This window comes from Vombatus ursinus, unplaced genomic scaffold (genome assembly GCF_900497805.2).
Source record: "Vombatus ursinus unplaced genomic scaffold, bare-nosed wombat genome assembly UNPS02014852.1, whole genome shotgun sequence".
Classification (NCBI taxonomy): domain Eukaryota; kingdom Metazoa; phylum Chordata; class Mammalia; order Diprotodontia; family Vombatidae; genus Vombatus; species Vombatus ursinus.
In genome coordinates, this window is record NW_020954630.1 from 483,898 (window position 1) to 489,964 (window position 6,067).

The 6,067-nt window shown below is 41.8% G+C and overlaps 1 long non-coding RNA gene across 1 annotated transcript; it reads right to left on the reverse strand.

Moving 5' to 3' along the window:
* Positions 1 to 2,461: 2,461 nt before the first annotated feature.
* On the reverse strand, positions 2,462 to 6,067 carry LOC114027119. Its single transcript, XR_003567210.1, has 3 exons — positions 5,507 to 6,067; positions 3,281 to 3,466; positions 2,462 to 2,496 (listed from the first exon to the last, which is right to left on the reverse strand). It is a non-coding gene; the product is annotated as an uncharacterized LOC114027119 (long non-coding RNA).

Consider the following 6,067-nt stretch of genomic DNA (forward strand, 5'->3'; position numbering starts at 1 on the left):
ACCCCTTCATCTTCAACTCACCCTGTGCCCTCTATCTATCTATACATACATATAATTTTTTCCCCTCCCACTAGCCTAATACTGACAAAGGACTCATGATTTGCAAATATCATCTTTCCCTGCAGGAACGTAAACAGTTCAACCTTAATAAGTCTCTTATGATTTCTCTTTTCTGTTTACTTCTTCCATGTTTCACTTGAGTCTTGTATTTGAAAGTCAAATTTTCTATTCAGCTCTGATCTTTTCCTCAGGAATGTTTGAAAGTCCCCTATTTCATTGAATGACCATTTTTTACCCTGAAAGATTATACTCAGTATTGCTGGGTAGGTGATTCTAGGTTGCAGTCCTAACTCCTTTGCCCTCTGGAATATCATACTCCATGCCCTCTGGTCCCTTAATGTACAAACTGCTAAATCTTGTGTTATCCTGATTGTTTCCACAATACCTGAATTGTTTCTTGCTGGCTGTCTGCAATATTTTCTCCTTGACTTGGGAATTCTGGAATTGGGCTACAATATTCCTAGGAGTTTTCCTTTGGGGATCTCTTTCAGGAGGTGATTGGTGGATTCACTTTCTATTTTGCCCTCTATTTTGATTCAATTTCTATTTTGCCCTCTGATTCTAAAATATCAGGGCAGTTTTCCTTGATAATTTCTTGAAAGATGATGTCTAGGCTCTGTTTTTGATCATGGCTTTCAAATAGTCCAATAATTTTTAAGTTCTCTCTCCTGCATCTATTTTCCAGGTCAGTTGTTTTTCCAATGAGATGTTTCACATTCTCTTCTATTTTTTTATTCTTTTGGATTAGTGTTACAGTGCCTTGATTTCTCAAATTGTCCCTAGTTTCCAATTTCTCCATTCTAATTTTTAAGGAAGTATTTTCTTCCATGAACTTTTGGACTTCCTTTTCCATTTGGCCAATTTTGCTTTTTAGGGCATTCTTCGCCTCATTGGCTTTTTGGACCTCTATTGCCATTTGTGTTAGGCTATTTTTTAAGGTGTAATTTTCTTCAGTATTTTTTTGGGTATTCTTTAGTATCACTCTCAGTTTTTTCTCTACTTCTCTTACTTGCTTCTTAAAATCCTTTTTGAGCTCTTCCATGAGCTGGGACCAATTCATATTTTTCTTGGAGGCTTTGGATGTAGGAGCTTTGGCTTCATTGTCTTCTTCTGGTTGTATGTTTTGATCTTCTTTGTCACCAAAGTAAGATAATATAGTCTGACTTTTTTGCACTGCTTGCTCATGATCCCTGCCAATTACTTGAGTTATAAACTCTTTGTAAAGGTAGGGGTCTGTTTGCAGTGTGGAGAATGTACTGTCCCAAGCTTCAGGGGTTTTGTGCAGTTGTTTTCAGAGATACTTCTAGGGACCTGTAAATTTTCAGATCTTCCAAGCTGCTATGATCAAGGGTGATGTGTTTACTCCTTTCCTGGCTTGTGCTCTGTTCTATGAGTGACCACATGCACTCTTTTCTGTCTTGGAATTGTGAGGAGGATTTCCTTTCCACAGCCACTACAAGCTCCACCACTCCAGAGCTCCTCTTCACCCCAGCACCGCCACCCAGAACCGTGACCCAGATCCAAGCATGGGCAAAGCAAGAGAATCCCTCCTCAGCACTGGCAAAGAGATCCTTGACATCCTCCTCTGATCATCCACTCGATTCCCCCTTAGTCTGTGGGCCAGAAGCTCAGGAGGTAGCTGCCACCCTGGGGCCCAGCTCAGGGACTGGGGCTGGAACCCCACCTTGATTCTCTCTCACCACAGCAGAAATAGACTCCTCTGAGGCCTGCTCCAGGTTCGCTGCAGCCTGAGCTCCTACACCGAACTTCACTCCTCTCCCAGCCTGGCTTGATATACCTTTCCAATCAACCATACATGTTATCTTGGGTTGGAAATTTGTTTCACTCTGTCTTTTGTAAGTTCTGCTGTTTTAGAATTTGTTTAGAGCCATTTTTTTATAGATATTTGGAGGGGTTTGGGGGAAAACTCAAGCAAGTCACTGATTTTACCCCACCATCTTGGCTCCGCCCCCCGAGTCATTAGCTTTTACTTGCTCCATTCTAATTTTTAACAAATTGTTTCCTTCTGTTAGATTTTGTACCTCCTTTTCCATTGGCCCATTTTAAGGAGTTTTTCTCTTCAGTGAATTTTTATGCCTCCTTTTCCTCTTGGTCAATTCTACTTTTTAAGGAGTTGTTTTCTTTCACATCCTTTTTTTTTTTTCCATTTGGCCAATTGTATTTTTTAAGGACTTGCTTTCTACAGTTAATATTTGTCCTTCCTTTTCCAAGTTATTGACTCTCTTTTGCATACCTCTCATTTCTTTTCCCAATTTTTCTTCTACCTCTTTTATTTGACTTTTAAAATCCTTCTTAAGCTCTTCCAAGAAGGCTTTTTGGGCTTGAGACCAGTTTATGTTCCCCTTTGAGGTTTTTGATGTGGGTATATTGACAACGTTGTCCTCTTCTGAATTTGTTCCTTGATCTTCCCTGTCCCTATAAAAAGAATCTATGGTCATTGTCTGTTTTTGGGTTTTGTTCATGATGTTTGCCTATTTCCTGACTTAAAAAAAAAAAAAAGAAACTGAGCTCTCCTGCTGGAGTGAAGGGGACACTTAGCCAAGTTTCTTCTACTGCTTACCCGGGTCTTATATAGGGATATTTTGCTGTTGGAGGATGTCTGTCAGCCTGGAGCTTTGCCTCCTGGAGTTGTGCTTCCCAGAGTTGTGTTGAGGAATTGTGGGATTTGGCTGCTGGAAAAGGCCATAGTCTATGATAGTTTTCTGAGCTGGTGTCTACAGGTTCCCCTGCCTATACTGAGATTTTCTGGCCTGTGCAGGTAGGAAGGGGAGGGTCCTGGTGTTGGTACTTGCCAGCTCCACCACCCTGGGTCTCAGGATATTCCCCCTGGTATGTAGAGGTGGGACTTGCCCCTGGCTTAGTGGGTTACCTCCCATCCTGTACTGCTCTTTCTCCCCCAGAGTGAGAGGGTCCTTTCCAGTTAATCCCCCAAGCTTCCTGGACTACAAGACTGCTGTGCCCCATCTTTCTGTTGGCTCCGCTATTCCATGTCAATATTTTCTGGGTTTTCAGAGGTCAATAAGGGAAGGTGAGTGTGACTTACTTCTTCCTCTGCCATCTTGGCACCTGGAAGTGGAACTCTTACTGTTAAAGTGATAATGGTAGAACTCCAATATGGAGTCACTTAGGCTAAGTGGTCCTAAGGCCCATAAAACTATGGTCAAAGTCAAATGAGATCATACTTTTCCATTGTTCTGACCTGAATTAACTTTGTGTCAGGCAGTTAATACTCCAAGCTTCTGACTAGATAAAACTTCTGTCCAGCTTCAGTTGTAGGAGAGTCTGGGTTCACTTTGGGAGATTTTTCTTGTGTCTGGTTCTTTACTCCCACTCAGAAGAACTAGACATTGAACCATTGGATACCTCTCTGCAAACACTTGCAAAACTCAAAGAAGAAGGAAACATTTACAAGTCAAAGAGAACAAATAGAACTTGTATCAGAGCTCAACAAAATGCTGCCCCCTGACAGTGGGCCCTTCACCAGACCCTGAACATCCTCAGACACTTACTGTCCTGTAGGGCTCCCAATTCTGCAAATGGCACCTGCTGCTAAGTTGAATTGGGTGGTGGTCATTGTGATTCCCCTTGTCTGTCACTCTGCAGATCTTTCAAGATCCCCGCAGCAGCAGCCTGTCCTACAATTCTTAGGCCTTCTTGCTCTGCTTTTGTTTCTTTTCAGTAGCCAGAAGAATAAAACTATTCATCGCCTCCCCCTCCCTCTTTTGGGTGGTCTCTCTGCCCCTAGAGAGGCATATTTTAGAGTTTCCTTGTTGCACGAGGCACTGGTTCCCCCCAGGTTTCAGTTCAAACACAGCACCAGACCTGGATACCTCTGTTCCAAAGTCCCTCTCTTACACTGGTTCCTATATTCTGCCCCTTTTGAAACCTCTCCTTCTTCCCTGTCCCCCAACTCTGGAGTCAATAATATATCCTACACTTGGAATTCCTGAACTGTATTCTATTTCAGTTGGTGTCTAGATGGAACATGGACTCTTGTCCATTTCCTCTTAGGCATTCAATAGCATGTTCCCCACCTTCCTCAGCACTCTTTGCCTTGAGAAGCTCCTTTATTAATTTTGTTTTGAATAGCATTTTATTTTTTTGGATTACTTAGAAAAAACATATTTTTTTTGCATTCTTTTTATTAATTCCTTTGATAATCTTGACCTTCTGTTCCTCCAGATGAATTTTATTATGATTTTTTCTAGCTTCATAAAATTTTTTTTAGTAGTTTGATTGATATGGCACTGAATAAATGAATTAATTTAAGTAGAATTGTCATTTTTATTCTATTGTCTCATCCTAACCATGAACAATTGATATTTTCCCAACTGTTTAGATCTGATTTTATTTGTGTAAAAAATATTTTGCAATTGTGTTCTTATAATTCCTAGGATTGTCCTGGTAGGCTGACAGCCAAGTATTTTACTTTGTCTACAGTTACTTTAAATAAAATTATTCTATCTCTTGCCACTGGACTTTGCTGATAATATATAGAAATGCTAATGCTTTACTTTATATTTTGCAACTTTGGTAAAGTTTTTTTTTTTTTTGGCTAAGCAATGTTGTTAAGTGACTTGCCCAGGGTCACACAGCTACTAAGTGTTATGAATCTGAGGCTGGATTTGAACTCAGGTCCTCCTGAATCCAGAGCCAGTGCTCTATCCACTGTGCCACCTAGTTGTCCCTTTGCTAAAGGTTTTTACCTGGTTCTCTAGGATAGGGGTGGGGAACCTGTGGCCTTGGACTGCATGTGGCCCTCTAGGTCCTCAAATGTTGCCCTTTGAATGAGTCTAAACTTCATAGAACAAATCCCCTTAATAGAAGGATTTATTCTGTAAACCCTGGTCTCAGCCAGAAGGCTGTACCTAAGCACCTAGAAGGTCATATGTGGTCTTGAGGTCACAGGTTCCCCACCCCAGCTCTACAATTCTCTAAATATACCATTATATCATCTTCAAAGAGTGATACTTTTGTTTCTTCATTGCTTATTCTAATTCCTTCAAATTCTTTTCATTCTCTTATTGGTAAAGCTAACATTTCTAGTACAATATTGAATAATAGAGGTAATAATAGGCACCCTCATTTCACCTCTGATCTTATTGGGAAGGCTTCTAGCCTATCCCCATTACATATAATGCTTCCTGATGGCCTCTCACCTGGGAATGGCTGGAGCCTAAGGGAGCAGGCTGGAACAGTCGGTTAGGGGAGGCACAGGGCTCTGAAGCATGCAGAAAAAAAAAAACAGCCAGAGGCACAAAGCATCAGGTATGTAGAGTTTGGCAGAGAACAGAGGTGTGCACAGGATATACTTTCCAGAACCAGGTCAAGAGAGGGGCCTTTGCATTTTCCTCATAAAGAAAGGTGAGCTCAGTCAAGGGGGAATTCAGAAGATTGGAGCAGAAACAAAGGGAAGAGGACTCACCAGACTGAGGAGGGGGTGCTGGACTCTGGAGAAATCTCTGGTGGCACCTAGTCCACTCCCACTGGTACTGGAGAGTCCAGTGACCCAGTTCCATGTCCAATCCCACTTCTGACACCAATTTATGTTAACCAGACCACAACTAGCCTCTAACCTGTGGGTGGTGGGAGCCACACAAAGCAGGTCAGAGGCAGGAGAGTCAAGACACAAATAGAAGTTTAATTTCAAAGTGAGGAAACTCTTGCAAGCAGAAATCCTTCTGAGAAGGAGGGTGTATCATGTGAGGGCAAAGGCAGTGCTTATGTACATAAAGACCACTGGGAGGAGCTGAGTGGGGTTGGATCACAACACAATCATTCTTGGTTCCTGAGTAGCAGTTTCCACTGCAGGGTCATACCCTGTGGAAATGGTCTCCAAGTCAATTTTCTCCCAGGAGGGTACAGAACCAGTTAGTGTGGTGGGAATAGGAGTGTAGTCCTTGGTTCAGTTTACTTAACAGTTAAAAGAAACAGGGATTGTGAACATATCGAGTGGTAAAATGGATGGTTTTAGGCTACAACATAT